This window comes from Ictalurus furcatus, chromosome 5, assembly GCF_023375685.1.
Source record: "Ictalurus furcatus strain D&B chromosome 5, Billie_1.0, whole genome shotgun sequence".
Lineage (NCBI taxonomy): Eukaryota > Metazoa > Chordata > Actinopteri > Siluriformes > Ictaluridae > Ictalurus > Ictalurus furcatus.
The window spans coordinates 23,693,586-23,715,238 of NC_071259.1; the positions used below are offsets into that span (position 1 = coordinate 23,693,586).

General features: G+C 36.3%; 1 long non-coding RNA gene across 2 annotated transcripts; it reads right to left on the minus strand.

The window, feature by feature from the left end:
* Positions 1–12,012: 12,012 nt before the first annotated feature.
* On the minus strand, positions 12,013–14,257 carry LOC128607254 (uncharacterized). 2 transcript variants are annotated; one of them, XR_008385844.1, is made up of 3 exons: positions 13,892–14,257; positions 13,174–13,364; positions 12,013–12,242 (listed from the first exon to the last, which is right to left on the minus strand). It is a non-coding gene; the product is annotated as an uncharacterized LOC128607254 (long non-coding RNA). The 2 variants fall into 2 exon arrangements; XR_008385843.1 differs by having other exon boundaries at positions 12,013–12,190; positions 13,892–14,249.
* Positions 14,258–21,653: the final 7,396 nt, after the last annotated feature.

Below are 21,653 nucleotides of genomic sequence, written 5' to 3' on the forward strand. Positions count from 1 at the left end.
AATGCATAAAAATTTGTCAAACGCTGTAAAATTAGTGTGGTCCAGTATCCTACAATAGGTCACTACAGGCCATCTCTGGAATGACGGAAAAATGAACTGTTACTTATATTTACTCTAAGAATGAAGGACAGATACTTATCTAGCAAATCCCCTTCCATGTGCCATCAGTTCTTGTGATTTAGCAGTGATACAGTGTTTGAGGTGATAAGATGCTGTTTATGTGTCTCACACACTGCACACTGATTTTCAGATTTCTGTCTTTAATTCAGCCCAGCATACAATATCTCTGTCTGGAAAAGAGCTTTTTAATAGTGTATTATATAACAATAGTTCTCAAACTTTTTGCAGCCGGGGCCCCTTTAACTGTCAAATAAATTCCACAGACCCCCTCAGCTCACATTTTTTTATGAACATAATTCAACTCTTCAAATATTAGGTTCATTATTCAAATGTGCTTATTATTCATATGTATCCTGAATATTTATTTGAACCATAGCACGTTAATTCATTTTCCTTCATGGAACACATTAGGTCCAAGTGCCACCCTCTAAGAATTTTAAAGTAATAATAAAAAAAAAGCCAAAAACCAAAAGTTGGTTAATGTTTTAACGAAAAACAGTTGAGAAATTGCTTAGACAGCCAGATTCATATTTGTGATGGATGGCTGGATGGCTGGATGGATGGCTGGATGCATCGATGGATGGACGGATGGATGGATGGATGGCCAGATAGATGGATGAATAAAAATCTATACGGCAACCTAATGATATTAGGCTAATGATGTTAGGATAATGATTCAAGAACTTCTTGGATTTAGAGAACAGGATCTCTGAGATTAAATCAAAGCACTGCACCCTTTACTTTATATTGAATTTTTAAGATTCAATAACTTCTTGAATAATGAAACATGCTTACTCTGTGGCATGATGGGATACAATGTTTAGCAGTGGGAGGTCAGCATCTTCAATACTACGATATTGGTTCAGTTCCCTTATATAGAGACTTTTCACATAGATCCTGTATATTTAAATACCTTGAATGATCAATCAGCATAGTAAAAAAAGAGTTTGCAGGAGAAGGTATACACAGGGGTTTTATTGTGTTGTATTATACACACTTGTTTGTCTTTTGGGACTGTGTTAAGCTTATGTAAAAGTACAATATAATGCTCATTACTTTTCCAAATATCATGCATCAAACAAACTTTGCAGCAAAACAAATGTACTGAAAGGCCATCACAGCTTGACAGTCATAGGACACCCCATCGCACTTTTTTCATGTTAGAGTTTGTTGTGTGCAGTAGCTTGTGAATGTGTGTATGCTCTGATTAGAGTACAAAGACTGGCCAGGTGGCTTAGAGGTGGTCAAAAGAAGTAGGCTAAACAGGCAAACATCTGCACAGCCTCCCTCAGGGGCCCAAACATGAACACAGGCCAATTTGTAGACTATTCTAAGGCTGTGTGCTTCTATATGTGTGCGTGTGTGTGTACGTGTGTGTGTGTGTGTGTGTGTGCGTGCTTGTGTGTGTGTGTGTGTGTGTGTGTGTGTGTGTGTGCATGCTTGTGTGTGTGTGTGAGTGCGTGTGCACGCGCGTATGTGTGTGTGTGTGTGAGCACGTATGCAGGGGTCAAAACTATTATTTTTATTGCCCCCCCTTTTTTTTTGTAAAAGCTAAATCCACTGTTCTGTTCCTCACTCTCAAAAATACACAGTTTTACCTATTAGCTTCACAGTAGTTACTGAATAACTTTAAAGATGAATAAGTAAATAATAACCTGGAAAAAATAATCAACAACAACTGGTGTAATGAGAAGTGGGGGGCTGTTCCCACCCCAAAATCAATTTTTCTGTCTTGTTTTATTCCTTTTACTCCACAGCAATTTACCAAATCTAACAATTCTTTGTGGCATCATAACAATTTGTTATGAGTATTTAAGAGCTATAAACAGTTGTTCTGTCATCAGTCTGTTTTTTCTTCTCTCTTGACTTTAATAAGACAAAAATGCAGTATGTCATCTTATCAATAAACTGCACAGTCTTTATTTTTAAGTCTTATATCTATCTAAGTCTTAACGTCTTTTCAGACCTGTAGATCTGTGCTTTGTTCAATGTAATGGGGACTTACATTATTACAATGTTGTATTTTCACCTAGGCTCGGTTTGCTTTCACAAGGCAACAATTCACACCGTACCAAAATGTGTTTATGCAAGTCACATGTGAATAAACAGTCCTATAATTTTTCAGAGTGCACCTGTTTATGTTCCTGGGTTCCACCCTTAGTAATCATCCATCAAAATGGATAGACAGCAACTCTGTGAGCTTATTGTAGCTTTCTTTTTAGGTGAAGTTATTATAACTTACAGTGGGAGAAATAAGTATTGAACGCACCAACATTTTTTTCACTAAATATATTTCAAATGAAATTTTCACCAGACATCAGTATTAACAAAATAAATCCACAAATTTAAAGAATTCACAACATTAAAGTGCATAAAGTTATCTGTAATAAATTGGAATGACACAAGAAAAAAGTATTGAACACATTAAGAAAAAGCAGTTCTTCAAGGCAAGGTAAGGCAAGGAACCCGCTGAAATCCATAAGTAATTATACCCCCTATCTCTGCAAATTATTATCAGCTGGGTTAGTAAATTGATGGTCTATAAAAATGCTTTCCGTTACCAAGGTGTCACAACACAGGTTTATAAAAAAATCTGTGTTAAATATAGGTGTGCAACAATTATTGGCAACCTATTAGTCAATATTTTGTGCTACCTCTCTTTGCTGAGATAACAGCTCCGATTCTTCTCCTATAATGCCTGATGAGGTTGGAGAATACATGGAAAGGGATCTGAGACCGTTCCTCCATACAGAATCTCTCCATATCCTTCAAATTTCGAGGTCCGTGCTGGTGAACTCTCCTCTTCAGTTCACCCGACAGGTTTTCTATGGGGTTCAAGTCAGGGGACTGGGATGGCCATAACAGGATCTTGATTTTGTGATCAGTAAACCGTTTTTGTGTTGATTTTGATGTATGTTTTTGATCATTGTCCTGCTGGAAGATCCAACCATGGACCATTTTAAGCTTTCTGGCAGAGGCAGTCAGGTTTTCATTTAATATCTGTTGATGTTTGATAGAGTCCATGATGCCATGTATCCTAACAAAATGTCCAGGTCCTCTGGCAGAAAAACATCCCCAAAATATTAAAGAGCCACCACCATATTTAACATTAAGTACTTTTCCACTGTTACCTCTCTGTGTGTGCCAAAACCACCTCCGGTGTTTATTGCTCAAAAGCTCTATTTTGGTTTCATCTGACTATAGACCCCGATCCCATTTGAAGTTCCAGTAGTGTCTGGCAAACTGAAGATGTTTAAGTTTGTTTTTGGATGAGAGTAGAGGCTTTTTTCGTGAAACCCTTCCAAACAACTTGTGCTGATGTAGGTGACTTCGGATTGTAGTTTTGGAGACTTTCTGACCCCAAGACACAACTAACTTCTGCAATTTTCCAGCTGTGATCCTTGGAAATTTTTTGGCCACTCGAACCATCCTCTTCACAATGCATTGAGACAATATAGACACACGTCCAATTCCTAGTGGATTCATAGCATTTCCAGTTGACTGGAATTTCTTAATTATTGCCCTGATGGTGGAAATGGGCATTTTGTTTGATTTGTTCATTGCAAACAATAAACCTGATTTGCAATAGGGGTTGAATAATTTTGATTTCAACTGTATATTCCTTGGTCTTACCTATTGTTATGAATGACTAAGGGAATTTGGTGTATGTGTTACCTCATATTTATACCCATGTGAAACAGGAAGTCATGCTTGAGAAATTTCCTGTTTCTATTCACCCAGTTGTACTAAAAATGTAAAACATCAAAGGGAAGATACTTCAAATATATTTTTCTCATATGAATTCATAAGGAGCCAATAATTGTTGCACACCTATATTTAACAAAGATTGTTTTTGATAAACCTGTGTTTTGTTTGCAGTTGTTTGATATCCATGAGAGGAGAGTGTTTTTTTTTTCTTTGAACAAAATATCAAAAGGTTAAACACTAAAGACAACTTTTCACAGCCTTCTTTGCTCATATTTAGTGTACCAAAGGTGCCAATATTAGTGGAAGGCACTATATAGTAAAAATCTACCATTACAACCAGGGCACTGTACACATTCACACATTCATTCACACTTAGGGTGATTTAGTTTATCCAGTACACCTTCTGGCATGTTTTTAGGGGAAACCAGGGAGAACCTGGAAGAAAACCTGGACACAGGGAGAACATAGTATACTTATATTAGGTAATGTACCTAATGTACCATGTACCTATATTATAGGTAAACTTGCATTTTTCCTATTCAGAATCATAATAAATAACAGAAAATGAAAAGATTATCGGGAGAAAAGTGTAAATCTCAGGAGAAGCATCCCCTTCAGTAAATCTCTTTCAAATGGGGATGCTTAGAAGGGTCCTTTGAAGCACTTCATTTTGGAGCACCAAATGAGGAACTAGAGAGTTAGTTGGTTATGTATTGTTTTTGATTAAACTACATTGTTGTCAGCTTTATGTATAGAATATATTATTATTCTGTAAAGTATAACATTTGGTGTAACATGTACTATATTTCACATATCATTAATTTTATAAACCCCCTCCTGCTCTCTCTCTCTCTCTCTCTCTCTCTCTCTCTCTCTCTCTCTCTCTCTCTCTCTCTCACTCTTTGTCTCTCTTTTTCTGTTTGTCTGGTTGTGTGTGCCTGCTCTTGGATGAAGCCCATCTCTCCACCACCTGCTGTTCAGTACGAATCAGGTCGCTCAGAGATATCAGCAATTACTCTCCACTCAGAATTAATCTGTAGAAATGAATTATGCTATTAGCAAAGAGGGACACAGCAAAGCCTGCCTATTCTTGTTCCCATTTATAGAAACAAAAATTGGAATGTGATTCCAGTGATTCCAGTGATTCATATGTGAACAGTGATTCATTTTCTGTTTAATTCTTCCTGATTGAAATTTTTCTTTTGTGTGGTGATAGGAGATAATATAAAATATACAGTGGAGTATAAATCTACATCAAACAAAATACTGATTTCTTCTTATTTCTTGTAATGTGTATTCAACGTATCAGCACTCTGTTTGAATTGCCAGGAACATAACTGTGCAATTAATAATTATTCAACTCATTACAATTAGCTTTAATGCTGCTTAATGTTGATACATAACACCATATTCAGAGTTGAGTTATGAGCAGGTACTGAGGAGGTGGTAGACTGAGTGCTGTATTACAAGCAGAAAGTGCTTTAACAAAGTAGTAGTTAAGGGGTATGCACACTTATGCAACTAGGTTATTGTAAGCTTTTATTTTTACTTTTAACATTTCTAGTTTTGTTGGTATATCACATTAACAGTGGACAAATATAATTTTTTACATCACAAAAACTTGCAGTTTTAACAGGGGTGTGTAAACTTTTTATTTCCACTGTATGTTCATGAGTGGTTCATGAGTTATGAAACAGCGAAGAGTGCAAAAATGCCTGCAGATTGTGTTCCTGTGTTCAAAGGGTAAAGAACCTGGATATGCCAAGAATAAAAATTACTTTCCTCATTTTGCTCTTTAGAGTGTAAGTCACCAACTCTGAATATGGGCCTTAACCAGTTAGAACTGAAATATCATTATTTCAGATATACTTTGAATTTCAACTTTTTAAAAGACATGGGGTAACTGTGCTGTGGAAAATTATTATTAGGGCCCAAAGGTGCAAAGCCCTATTGTTTTTGGTGTGTTTATTATTATTATTTTATTTAGTGATTTCACTCATTTTTGAGGCATTTTTGAGGCATTTGTGATGCTTCAAAATGAATGAAATTCGACATACCCCATGAAAATCAAAACATGACGTAGTAAATAGGCTTGGTTTAGCAGCTCCATAGCACCCCCGAACGGCGGAATAGAATTTGATGAATTTTCTCGGAGGAGTACAAGATTTGGTATGGTCGTGGTATTCATCATGTACGACAAGGTTCACTTGGTCATATCTGACTCCACCCAACAGGAAGTCAGCCAGGCTGGCTGGAATGTGGGGTTTTCAAACAATCCCATTGTGTTTTGAGAGGTTTACAATGGCTGAAAACACATGAAAGTTTACATTTCTATTTCTGTTAGGACAAATTTCGTGTGATATTTCCAAATTATAGTGAAGACATTGTCCACATCATGTCGGACATATTTTTCATTGGCTTGTATTAGCCAACAAGAAGTCGGCCATTTTGAAAGTTTTGTGTTTCTTCCTATAATTTTAACAAACTTTTACATACTCCTTCTAAAAAGATAATCAGATTCACTTGAAATTTAATTATGATAAACTCCAGACATATGTGATTATAACTTGTGAAGGAATAGTGGATATCTTAAACGAGAATGTAATGGTGAGCAATAGATTTGCTTGACACACAACAATAAATCAGATTCAAAGGTTTTAATGGTAAGGAGACAGTTGGTTTGACAGTCATGACATTTGGCATGAGCGTGAATGTCATCATTGTACAAATTTTTAACAATGGTTTGAGTGTCTCTGCCCAACAGAAAGTTGGCCAATTTTGGAATTCGTGCATTATTCCATATTTTTCAGAAACTCTCTTGTACTCCTCCTAGAGAGTCCAGAGGATTTCCTTTAAATTTGGCTGGAATAAACTTCAGATATATGTGATTATAAATTGCAATGGAATAGTGGATATCTCAAATTAGGACATAATGGCTGCAAATTGATTTGCATGAGAGGCCACGCCAAACCAGGAAGTGGACATAATGTGATGATGTTTGGTCTGATCAGCCTCAACTTGTGCACAGCTACTAATGTGTCACTCCTGATTACAGTAATGTGACTGCAACTGTTATATTGCACTTTTAAAAGAGTTTAGATGGGTTTACCATATGGATTCATGTTGATTTGCTAGACGGTTTGTCTGATTTGCTTGAAAAATAGTCACGTAAACCTAGAAAATTAAGGTGGAATATTAATTTGAATAGGGTTCAGTGTTGTATGATTAAGGTGTTGCCACTGTCATAAATGCTGCCATGTTAAATATGAAGTGTGAGTAATTCTGTGCTGGTTTGAATGATGTCGTCAAATTTCAAGTAATTACTCAATAGCAAGTCCTGATTACATCGATTTGACTCTTGTGCTTCTAGGTGCACGGCACTTTGATATAATAGTATGAGGTTTGTTTGATTCAATATATATATATACATATATATATATATATATATATATATATATATATATATATATATATATATATACCTACTGAAAACAACAAACTGTGTAATCAATGTTATAGATTTACCAAGATAATGTGTCTGTATGATGACTGATCAAAAGCAAATTTTGTTTGTTTATACAGCATAACTAATTTAAAGCTAAGAAATGCTACTTTGTTTACTGTTCAGCCATGTTGAATGATTTCACTTGCTGAACTCTGATGTGAGGAGACTGTCCTGAGTTTCAGAGTAGTTGAGTAGAGAGTTGAGGACACATTTTCTTTGTTTTTTCCTAGTCTGAAGATGGAAATTTCTAGTTATTTAATACAGAATAAAGTAGCTAGCCAGCTAATGATACTTTTTTTAATGTACTGTTGATAAATGAGGTGGTTTATTTGATCATAGCTCACTTGGTTAATTAAAATAAACATATAAAATTCATTTTTGGATTAGTTGTTTTAGTTGTCACTAGTGGTTATTTTGTTACAGTAAGTTAAGTTGGGACATGAAGCTAAGAGGATGGAGAATGCAAAGTCTTTGGACAGTTCTTCATAGTTCTTAAATGGATTCTACCTGGAAACCCTTAGTTGCAGGGTCCTACAAAGAAGGTTTTTTTTTTTTTTTAAATTACTGAACACTGAGTTAGCCATTTGTTTTAGCAGTTCTCTAACTTCATGTCCCAACTTTATTACCACTAATCAAGCCTGGCTTCTGGGAAAAGAAGTTGTGTGCACCTGTCTGGGTCTGATGAAGATGTTACATCAGCGGACAGCAGGGGCCTTGGAGCACAATGGGTGTGTGTGTGTGTTTTTTCCCATGGACCTTTGAGTAGTGTGCTTTTGTATGTTGACAGTAGGGCCTTGGAGCAGTGTGTGTGTGTGTGTGTGTGTGTGTGTCTGTGAATGCTGACTGCAGTCATAGTTGCAGTGCTTATGCTGGTTCAGCTGAGAGATGCCTGCACCAACTGCACATGAAAATTCAACTTCTACAAGCAGACCATGTCATATAGCTATAGCATGCTCCAGAATTATTGGCACCACCCATGAAATAAGCATGTGCAAATAGTACTATTTAGAAGAAACATAATGACATAAGGAAAAGGTGTATAGGGGTGCCATATCATGCCTGACCCTGACTCTATCTATCTATCTATCTATCTATCTATCTATATATATATATATATATATATATATATATATATATATATATATATATATACACACACACACACACACACACACACACACACACACACACAGATTACTGTGCAAATGGAAAATACAGTGAAAATTTTCACATGTCCCACCTTGTTAGGAATCTGGGGTCAGTGCGCGGGGTCAGGGTCAGGCATGATATGGCACCCCTGGAGCAGACACGGGCTCTAGGGCCCAACAGTGGCAGTATTACAGTGCTGAGGCTTAAACTCATGACCTTTTTATTATCAGATCTTTAGCCACAGAGCTACCCCTGTAAAAATAAATCTGACCTGAATGGTGCCAATAATTCTAGAAGAACTATATATCTTTTTTTATGTAGGTCAGGATGCTATATAAAGTAACTACAAATAATGCTGCCATTAAATAGAGAACAAAATGTCTGCTCTAACATTGATTCAGGTTTGAAAACTCTGCAGAGATCTTCAACACACTGGAGACAGAATAAGAATCTCTGCTCCTGGGCTTGTCTGTTTTTTTTCACAGTGTATGCTTCCCAAGAACTGTGCTACACTGTAGAAATAGTAAAAGTAATGATCTAAAGAAAGGAGGTGATGAATCACATGTTCTTTTCACCTATCGTCTCTCTACATGGCTGCAGAACATGAAATGAGCTCATTAAAATTCTGGCACAACTCCAGTAGTGTTTGGGATTGTGAGTTTCTTGACTGAGGGAAACAATACTCCTCTGTGAGGGAACATATGCTCATGTTGAACTGCACACTGTCTAACACAAAGACACTGAAAAACCTGCATGGATTTACCCATAAGTATAAAAACACAATTTTTAACACCAGGGAATTCTTAAAAGGGCTTAGTTTGTTAGTGGCCTGTTTGTTTCTTCCTACTGCATTGCTGTGCAATATCATTTACACATTCTGTATGACTGCTGTGTGAAACTGTGCTGTTATGCAAGCTTTTGGCTGTAATTATCAGTTTATTAGGAACTGTGCTGGTACAATAACTCTTTTTAACAGTGTGACCAGTATCTTTTAATGATCTTTGATTTCACATGACTTCAGTAGAAACAAGCAACAGGTGTCTGATGGAACCTAATTAACTATACAAGGAAGGAGAAAATAATACAGCAAAGCATTCCTACTAGAAGCTAACTGAAAACAAGCCTTACAAATCTTTTTATGGGTTGTAGGGAGAGGCTTGGTTCAGGTTGCTCAATGTGATGTGTTAAACATACAGTGAAATACACAGAAACAGTAAGAGCTTTTATAAAGAGAGCAGTGGGGAAAGGTGTGAGGCAGATGCTTGTGCTGGAAGTTACTTCTTCTTGACTGATGGTTATTGCACAGGACTAAACATATTTGGAGAAATATTATCAAGTAATATTCTCATACTTACACAGGGGATTACATCCGCTCTTCCCAGAAATCAGGCTCGAGCATAATTATTATTTACCTGTCCTAAATACTATTACTACTACTACTACTACTACTGGGATTTCTATTGATATTATTATTATTATTATTATTATTATTATTATTATTATTATTATTTCTATTTTAGCTTTTGTAATTATTCTTGTAAAGCACTCTGGTCAACCTATGTTGTTTTTAATGGTGCTATATAAATAAACTTGACATTGACATTGACTACTTCTACTACTACTACAACATACCACTACTACTACCTACTGGTACTATGACATACTACTACGAAATACTACTACTACTACAACGACATACTACTACTACTATGACATACAACTACTACAACATACACTACCAGTCAAAAGTTTGGAGACACTTGACTGTAATGTTTCTCATGATCTTAAAAATATTTTGATCTGAAGGTGTATGATTAAATGTTTGAAATTTGTGTTTTAGACAAAAATATAATAGTGCCAACATATTCATTTCTTTCATTAGAAAACTAACATTTTATTTACAAATATATATATATATATATATATATATATATATATATATATATATATATATATATATATATATATTAAATGGATGACTTGGAGTGAAATATTCCGAAAAGCAGCCAGTAAGTGTCCAGCATAGGTGGGAACTCCTTTAATACTGTGTAAAAAGCATCTCAGGGAGATTCCTCAAGAAATTGATTAAGTAAATGCCAAGAATACATTTCTGGAAATTCTAGGCAAAAAGGGGGTCTGCTTTGAAGATGCTAAAATATTAAATTATTTTGATTTATTTGAGATTTTTTTTTATAACAACATAATTCCCATAGTTCCATTTGTGTCATTCAAGAGTTTTGATGACTATTCTAATATGTGGGGGAAAAAATAACAATAAAGAATGAGTATGTCTAAACTACTACTACTACTACTACCACTACTACGAGATACTACTACTAATACAACAACATACTACTACGACATTCTACTACTACTACGACATTCTACTACTACTATGACATACTACTACTACTACGGCATTCTACTATGGCATAGGTTACTACTACGAAATACAACTACTACAGCATACTACTATGACATACTACTAGAAAAAAAAAAGTTTGTTATGTAGAATTCTACAAGTAAGTGTTTCCCTGGCAGCGAGGGTTCCAGGTAGAATCAATACAGGATAGATTAAGAGAAGAGAAGTTAAGAAGACTTAACTGTCCATCCTCCTATTTTCATGTATTAACTTTCATAACCATTAATCATGATCAGGCCTACTACTACTACTACTACTAACTACTACTACTACTACTACTACTAATAATAATAATAATAATAAGAGGAAGAAGAGGAAGAAGAAAAAGAAGTCCAACAACAATAGCAACAACAATCTTTATTTTAAAAGCACTGTCATGGTTTATCCATGTGTCATGGTTCCCATGGCTAATGTCGTAATTTTCATAATGAGAGAACTATCTGCTTGTGTTTGTATTTGCTTCTGATTTGAGTCTTGTGTCAGCCCCCAGTGTGTTATTGGTTTATTTCCCTGTATTCACCTGCGTCTTATTTGTCTATTTATATCTTCTGTGTTATCCTTTGAATTTCCAAAAGTCTTATTCTTTATTTCTCATTATGTCTGAGCCTTGTTTCTTTGTATCTTGTTTTCATGTATGTGCGTTATGACACCTGCTTGTGTTGTTGATGTTGATTATGGCATGCCCCTGTCTACCACCATCTGCCTGCCATTCGAACCCTGCATGGAATATGATTCTTCATCTTTGATTTCCCTTAATAAACATCACACTTTGAGAAGCATTGAGTACATGTATAGTTTTTCTCAAATCACTGAATAAGTCATAGTAGTGACCGAGTCAAATCATTCAAGATGACTAACTAAAAACCAAGAGTTTAAGGTGTTAAAGAAAGCAGCATTCAAGCAGAGCAAACTATGTTGTTTAATTAAACTTTACAGTTTTAGGAACTGAAATATAAGAGTTAATTCAACACTATAGGTATTGATCATGTTATAAGTGACTCATCTTGAGCAAGGTGATTTTTTTTTTATTTTTTTTTATTTTTTTTTAGCTCTGAATCTGTTTCAAGAAACTGTGTCTAAATAAAGAACATTCATTCAGACAATTAAGTGAGTGAGAATACCTGTTTTATTTTCTGGAACACTGAACACTAATGTATTCATTTAGTGCTTCAGGTTCTTCCTCTCTGTTCTTTATAATTGCTAATGGATCACCTAGTACGCTGGAACATCTGCTTGCAGTCATCATAAGAGGATCCGGTGGGAATTAGTGTACCGTTTTGGTTCCGCTGAGATGAACACAGCGCAGACACATGTCAGCATGTTTTTTGTCACACATGGCTTTGATCACGCACATGAAAAAGCATAATGAGTTGTAATTAGTCAATAAGTTTATGTTAGACAGGTTGCAGTGCCCAGTACATTTAGTATATGCACTGATATGTTCTTCTGTACTGAAAATATGAGGATGCAGTTTGCGTAGGAGACAGCTCAAGATAAAAGTGATATCTTTTTGTCACTGACATAAACACTGCCTTGTGTTTCAAATATTAAATAACTCCATATGACATGGCTGAAATCAGTCTCACACCTTCTGGCAGCAATGCAAAAGTCAAAACTGTAATTTGTTTTATTTATTCATGAAAAGTGTACGTATTCCTGGCATGCTGTGTCTCACTGCCTGACTGCACACTCGGCATGCTGAATTAATTCCTTTGCTGTGTGACGTTCCCTAATGCATTTATTCCGCCTTCCCATTATTAGGACACACCCGTGTCCCACCCCATGCTGTTCGGTTGTTCATGTTGTTTGCAGTGTTAACACACAGTGATTAATGAATCCTTAACTGCAATCTCTCAGCACAATGCAATGTTTACCCATTTTCTTCCAACTTCACACTCCTTCTCTCAGTTCTCTAGGTGGATTTTACTGTAGCGCAGAGATTTGTGGGGTTTGCTTGTTAATGGTCACTGAGATTTACGTGTATACAATCGATCAGTCTGGCCCAGGCTGAAGGACCAAAACTTTAGGTTTTACAATATATCTTGCTCTCTTTTAAGGGGATTTCTGAGGTTATTATCTAGTAATGAAATTAGAGGTCGACCAATATGGCTTTTATAATGGCCGATGCCGATGCCGATATCTAGAAATCAGAGTGGCCGATTGGCAGATATCACAAATTTAAGTCAAGTAAATGAGACACACCGAAAATTGGTGAAACTTAATGAACATTTATGCCATTTGGAAGACGCCCTTATCCAGAGTGACTTACGTTCATCTCATTTATACATCTGAGCAGTTGAGAGTTAAGTGCCTTGCTCACGGGCCCAACAGTGGCAGCTTGGCAGTGCTGGGGTTTGAACTCATGACGTTCTGATCAGTAGCCCAAATATTGCACTTTGCTTTCTCTGGTGTTGGCTGTGTAAAGTACCCCCATAGAGGATATGTTTTCTGTCCAGCTATCTAGTAGAATAATAAAAAAGAAAATACATTTTAGTTAAAAACTTATGTATAATTTGATTTTCTAGTCACATAAATAATTAGTGTTGCTTTAATCCAGTAGCTGATTATAGATCACATTTATAATGAATTTAATGAACAAATGTGATCAATAGTCAATTAAAAACAAAAATAGTATGTGTCAATCCATGTGCAGGATTTTACCTACAATACATAGTTACTCATAAATATATTATATCATACTGTAGGCAGTAACCGGTTGTTTTACTTTCTTAACTTAAGTCAAATTATATTATATTATTTGAATAATAAAGATTTATGTCTGTTGTGTTTTGCTTGTCTCTCTCTTTGTAAAAATAATACAAGGCATGACAAAAGGCATATATTTTTTACCATTACAGTCTTAGCAACATGTAGCTTAGCATCAAAAAAGTCCGGAATACATCAAAAGGTACACTATACATGCTATTACATTAAACACGAACGATTAACGTCTAACATGGATTTAAAATCTAGGACTTCAAACTTACCATCTTACATTATGTCACATGCAGTGTTCTGGTGTCCTCCAGCTCACTCGACCCAGCTTTTATTAGGGGATACACTGGCTTTTAGGCATGTTGGAAAATGTCTTGTTTTAAAGTTATCGAAGATGACGCATGTGTCTGAGGAGGAACCAGTTCCAGGACTTGTGATTGTTAGTGAGATTAAATTTTCAGTTTTGTTTGAACTAATTTATTTCGGTTTCCCCGCATGAGCTCACCATGAGCTTCTTCGCTACCTCTGCACTGCGGATCTGACATCTCACAGTGCTGTTTAAATAAGACTTTGTTCCATGCCGGAGTGTTGTTGTGTGTAACATTATGTAACATCACATTAAAACGCGAACGATGACTAGTCATTTTACTGTCCGTCAGAATCTCGCTTCACATCTGAGTGAGTGTTTTTTTTTTATAGCCAGAATAAGAAGAATGTGCTTATGTGCTATATGGCATCAAAAGTCTGGCTTGTCACATATCGGCCAAATGGGAAGATTTATCAGCCGATAATGAAAAAATGCCAAATATCACCCAGTATATCAGTCTTGGCTATATACCACTAAATGAAACCATATAAAACAGTATTCGATGAGAGTTGGATTCACACGTCTTTGCTGAAACCCAGTAAGTCAAGCTATCTAAAATATTATGATAATGATTGACCCTGAATGTGTCCTCTCAGATTAAAAATGATGAGCTCCTCACTGGCATTATTATCAGTAAACCTCTCCCTCTTGTCTCATCCTCTTCTATCTCTTCCTCCTTTTCTTAAGTCTCCTTTGCTCTCTCATGCTCCTCTAAAGCCTTCTCTCACCTTCTACCCTCCATTACATAACCTCCTCACACAAGCCTGGTCTGTTTCCACTCTCCTGAGTCTCTCTCTCTCTCTCTCTCTCTCTCTCTCTCTCTCTCTCTCTCACACACACACACACACACATACACACACATCACTTCCATGCCATCCTCTTCTCTGATCAATACTAATCAAGTCTCCTCCACCCTGAAGCTTTTCACCCCCCTTTAACACAGTACTATCAGTCAGACAGTAGTTACACAAGCAATCAGCATCCCCTAATTAAACTTTAGCTAACAAATCTCAGTTACCACACCATTAACTTTTACATAAAGTAACCAGGGCATATTATGAACCATTTTGCTTAAGCACTGTCATGTAATATCAGAGCAGGAACTCTAGACTACAGTTCCTAGCAGCCACTGCACCACACAGCATCATCACATGACCACCTGCACCTGATTCTCTTTCACTTAACAAGCACCTATGTGTATATTAACCACAGTTTGCACTGCACTCCTTGTCTTGCATGTGTCTTACTTTTACCGTTGCCAATGTTGCTGTGTTTATGGTCTATGTTTATTCTTAGCCTTAGTGTTTTGCCACAAAGTCATAGTGTCTTTTCGAGTTTTGTTTTGGTCTTTATTAAAACTTATAATCTGCACTTGCATCCAGCTCCGCATCCAATTGTGACAAGGACCGTGTTCATAGGATTCATATGACAACTACATACTACATAAATGGTAACATATTTCAAGCCTTTTTTTAATCTTGATGATTACGGCTTACAGCTCATGGAAATCAAAAATCCAGTATCAAAAATTTGGCAACTGCATACACAAACATTATTGGATGGCGCTTGATTACTTTCATAATTTACATTGATCCTCCATGTTCAGATTAAATGGTTGGTGTTTATTATTAGTGCGTCTTTCTACGTTCAATAAGAACGACCGATGTAAATTGTGAAAGTAATCCAGTGCCATCCAGTAATGTTTGTGAATGCAGCTGCATATGAAAAATTATATTATTATTTGAAATTATGCACTTTTAATTCATGTTCTTTCTTATAGAGCATGTTTGCTTTAGTTTACCCCCACATGTTAATTAATACATTAACTAACAAACATGTACTGACCTACTTAAGGTGGTTGTTATTTACACATGAATTCATAAGACTCACATTGTAGTTAAGGTTAGCTCTTCATTAGTTCATTCCTTAACTCATCATTAGTTCATATTTAAGTATTCACTCTAGTATTAGTGCATGGTTTTTCATGTACTGTTATTAGAAAGTGTCAACACATACACTATTCAAGACAACTGCCATGAACCTGCATAAAATTTACAAAAGGTTATTTCAATAAGTGTCACCTGGTGGAAGAGACATGGCTTGATGCCTTATTTGCTGCCTTTGCTATCTCATATACTGTGACTTAGAGGGCAGTGCTTTTGTCATTCATAATAATACCTGTAAGGATATTGTTGAGGTACTTTTTGAAGGCGGCATATGTCAATCCATTGTTGAGATACTAACATACACTAAATCTAATTAACCCCAAGTGCTGGATGAAATTACTGAAAGTGAATATTCCCCCTTATCAAGCTAAAAAACATGAAATATGTAGGACAGTGAAGGTCATATACTGTGAATGTATACTGGCTTTAATAAGTATCCATATGAAAGAACCTCAGAAGGCAGCATTTCCTCCGTGCCTTGGAATATTATTAGTAATTGGTATTAGTCATTTTTTAAAAACATTTGGGATTGCTTTTTTTCTTTCTTTTTTTGATGGCAAGTTGACATAATACCGGAGACAAGTGACATAAACTTGTGTAAGTGGTAAGCACTTCTGACAACATAGTGTTGATATCTATTGGCGTAGCATAAGCAGTTTCCAAAGCAAGTCTGTACAGTATTGTTCCAAAAGCTTGGCTTTAGATTTGAGTGAAGCAATCTTCTTCAGTCAACTCTTAACTTTTGGGTCTTGAACTTGACCTCAAACTTGGTGGAATAATCCTCTATTAATGTTTATGCAGATTTAGATCAGTTGTCACAAATGGCTCATATAGGTGCCATGTAGCCCTATGAACACCACTCTTCAGTAAATCATTACTTTATCATTTTTCGAATTGAATGGCCATATCTGAAGTTGTTCCTAGTATTTGATTGGTACTATAAGGTCTAAATCACCAGAAAATTCAGAGTTCATATCTACTCATTTCACTGTGCTAAGTTGTCTTCATTATTTCTTTTGCCTATGACTTAGTCAGTTCTTTTGTTGTCTTTCACAGTTCAGATACAGTGACAATGATTTTATTACATCAGTGTGAATCCAGTCGAGAAAGTTATTATGTATATTTTTGTTGGGAGTGCTAATTACTGTCTGTTGTGTTAGTGTAAAATATCACATTAAATGTGCTATGTGAAACGTGTTCTTCATGGAAGCATTTGTATCCAAACATTGACTTTATACAGGCCTGGATTAAGAATTCAGAGGGCCGTGAGCACAATGTCTTGTAGCCCAACCCACCATTTCTAAAATGATTCAATGTGATCTCTTCAGTAATTTCGAAAAAAAACCAAAGCTTTGTAAGAGCAGTTAGAAATCACTATTTCAATATGGTACATAGTTTTACTTCTATAACTTAGGATATTTTGATACTACCTGCACATCATAATATGTAGAATACCCACTACATTCTAAACATGAGAAAATTAATCTATTTTGATGTACCCTAAAGCATGTTGATTTTTGAATTACCCTGCATGACACTGCACAAAATTTATAAAAACATACCAGTGACAGACTGTTTAACAAGGCAGATCCTTCCAACCTCTGCACTTCAAGAGACCTGTGAGAAAGTTATACTTTCAGAAAAAAACCCGTCAGAGAAGGGTAAGCCAATTTAAGTCCAGGCACTTCAAACATAGCAGTGACTGGAGTCAAAGGTTAATGAAAGGGCACTTTGGCACAAGGATGAAGACATGACAGGAGAATGAAAGAGTGGATTATCCAGCTCTGATATCAAAGAGTTCCTGCCTCATCATCCCCATCTCCCTCTTTCCCAACCTCACTCTGCACCATCAGCCTAATAATCCTGGGAGAAACTCAAAGACTTGAATATAGCAGAAAGCTGTAAACATTCTGTGTTCTTTCTTCACTATTTTTTTTGTCCATCCTGAATGTATCCTATTACAATTGCTATTAATTACTCTCAATAATTATAGTGTAACTGTATATTATGGAATGGAGTCTCCATAACAAATAATAAATAAAGCTGGTAATAAAGCTAACCTCTGATGATTTCTCCTGGCAAACATATGAAGATACAAACACAAGATATTTTTTTATGACTATGACTTTTCACACACACAAAAAAAAATCTGCCAAATGGGTTTAGACAGGATTGAAAGCCTTAGTGAGTAAAGACATCTAGCACATAAGTGTGAATCCTTGAGAAAAGCCAAGGCTCAAAATGGGATCCCCAAACCCTAACAGTTGCAGCACTTATAGCATGCTATTAGGAGTTCAAGAGATTCCAATACATCCTGACCACAATAAATATTTTATTATTTCATGTAATTAGCTAGACACAACTTGGCTTATGTTCTCACAAAATAATATCAATTTCTGAGGATTGTTACCAGACCAAAGATGTTAATGTGTATGTTTTTAGTGCTTCAAATATCTAAATGAGGAAATAAATACCACAGACAATGCATGAAATGTTCTATGTCTTAATATGTTCATCTTCTACAGTCATAGAAAAAAAAACTGGTCCATCTAACACCCTTAAATATTCTTTTAGGACATTTATTTTACAGCTTTTAGTCCATTTGCCATTTGCTGAGTCTTAATGAGAGCAAAATTGTTTGCTCTTGTTGAAATGATTAGCACAGTTTAGCAGCTCGCCTCAACAAAAAGAGTTCTCTTGGGACTAGACTAGAAATAGTAACCATTCAAAGAATCATTGATGACCTTTTTTTCAAGAATTCTCTCATAAGCAATCTGTCTTATTTTGAGCCTTGAGGGGTTTTTTTTCAGTCATTTATTTGTGATTTATTTTCTTTCAAACTTTCTCTGTTTCTTTTGCCCTTTCTTTGTTATTAAATGTGTTATTTTGATAAAACCTCTATCCCGATGGTCTTAATTGGTTTTGTTTGCAAATTGCCCATGCCACGTTAATGACTGCCATTAAGCTGAAATTGTACTCCATTACCCAGTATTGGAGTTAATGAGCAACACCATAGGAGCAGCATGGGTAATGCAGTCTATCAGCTCAGTGTGAACTCTGCTCTGCACCTCACTGCCTTCAGCAGATGTGCTATGAGTCCATTGATCTTTAATTAAAAATCATGACTGCCTTCTGTTGCTCTACACTCCAGTAACTTTGGATTAACTAGAAATGCACTGCTGGTTCACATATACAGTCTCTTGGAAATGGGCATAGGGAAACCAGAGGTTGGAAATATATTAATTTCAACACAACAAAATAAATGGGCCATATAATTATGTCATAGTGATGTGAGCAGAAACAGGGAATGTCTGTTTAAATACTTTGTTAGGAATTTGCATGACAGACATTGCATACAGTGAACAGATAAACCATACTCTGTGGCAACAGTTTCAGATCAAAATACATGTAAAAGTTTCCTTATGAAGGGGGGATGGTGGCTTAGTGGTTTAGTGGTTAGCATGTTTGCCCCGTACCTCTGGGGTTGGGGGTTTGAACCCCGGAGTCTGTGCTCCGGGTTTGAGCCCCGGTCTGTGCATGGAGCTTCAGAGTTCGGGGTTTCCCTAGAGGAACTGAATCTGAAGCTCCCTGTACTCTGGTTTCCTCCTCCAGTTCTAAGACATGTGTTGTAGGCTGATTGGCATTTCCAAATTGTCCGTAGTGTGTGACTGTACCCTGTAATGGGTTATCACCTTGTCCAGGGTCTCCCCGCCTTGTGCCCTGAGTTCCCTGTGACCCTGTGTAGGTTAAGCGGTATGGAAAGTGGATGAATGGATGGATTTAGCACATTTTAAGCCTACTAAAACTGCATTTTATATATATTTATATACATCATAGTATAAACACAGTATATGTAAATGTTACTACTTTATACTGTATACTATCCATATAGTATACCGTCAGAGCCATATCACCCTACAGCTCTCGCCTGATTTCCCACTGAAGCTAAAGCAGTGTTGAGCCTGGCCAGAACCTGGATGGGAGACTTTCTGGGGAATACTAAGTTTGCTGCTGGAAGTGATATTAAGGAGGCCAGCAGGGGGTGCTCACCATGTGGTCTGTGTGTCTTAATGCCCCAGTATAGTGACAGGGACACTATACTGTAAAAACAGCACGGTCTTTCAGATGAAACATTAAACCGTGTTCCTGACTCTCTGTGGTCACTGAAAGTCCCAGTAGACTTCTTGTAAAGAGTAAGTGTATAACCCCGGTGTCCTAGCGAAATTGCCCCATTAGCCCTTATCTATCATGGCCCCCTAATAGTCTCCATCCCTGAATTGGCTGCATCACTCTCCTCTCCACCAATAGCTGGTGTGTGGTGGGCGTTCTGGTGCAGTGTGGCTGTCATCACATCATCCAGGTGGATGCTACACACTGGTGGTTGTTGAGTAGCTGTACCCCCACACAATGTAAAGCTCTTTGAGTGCCTAGAAAAACGCTATATAAATCTAAGGAATTACTATTATTATTATTATTATTATTATTATTATTATTATTATATATTAGTTCTATACGTATGTGTACAATTTGAAATTTATTAATGAATAACATGTCTTACAGTACTTTTAACCATTTATATTTACATTTAATGTTGTGGAACATCTGCAAGATAAGTTAGTTTCTGTTATCACTTATATTATGACCCTCACCAGTTTCTTAAATTCTCTCTCTCTCTCTCTCTCTCTCTCTCTCTCTCTCTCTCTTTAAGTAAATAAAGCAACAAAAATGGCACATTGTTGTGAGACTGAGAAAAGCAGAAATCGCAAAGTCCTGTGGCAGAATAGTTGCAATATGCTGACAGCCGAGACACAGGAAAAATATGATAATTAAACAATATATTTGTAACAGGTATATAGGTATACTTTGGGGGTTTCCTCCAGGTACTCTGGTTTCCTTCCCCACTCCAGAGATATGCGTTGTGGGCTGATTAGCATCTCTAAATTGTCTGTAGTGTGTGAATGTGTGTCCGATTGTGCCCTGTGATGGGTTGGCACCCTGTCCAGGGTGTCCCCCACTTTTTGCCCCCTGGGATAGCCTACAGGCTCCCCACTACCCTGTGTAGAATACGAGGTACAGAAAATAGATGAATGAATGGCTATTGCCTTGTGGCAACAAACTGCAAACATCCTCAAAATTAAAAATATTTCGAAAATAAATATTGGTTATGTTTAATTACTCTATTTTAAGTAGAAAAATCTGTATAAAAATAACAATTTTTTTTTACCCAATGGTATCATAATGCATACCATAGATGGTTAAGTTCATCAAAAGTATACAACAAAGAGATCCCCATTGAGAAAAAAGAAATTCTCCAAATTAGCAAATTTATGCTACCCTTTCTTGACTCTCATCAAGAAAGAATGTTGTTATGGCTATAAAAATATTGAGATTTTTAGTGTGTTGGAATTTTGTCCATTCCAGCACAGTGACAGTAATCATACAGTTTGTACAATCATTAAATAAATAAATAAATAAATAAATAAACTCAGAAAGTCTTTTCAGAAATGGACAATAACCCGATCCAGCTCGACAGAGTTCTGTAACTTTTCTCTCCTCGTGTGCTAATCTATTCTCCCTCTGCGAACCATAAACTTCCTCACATCATGTCCTTCATATGTGCAGCTAAATTCACCTGCGTACCTGGTAGTACTATGCTATTGTACTCTGATTTGTATGGCAAACCGGTCCAGTTTATAAAGGGGAAAAGTGTTATGTTGAGGT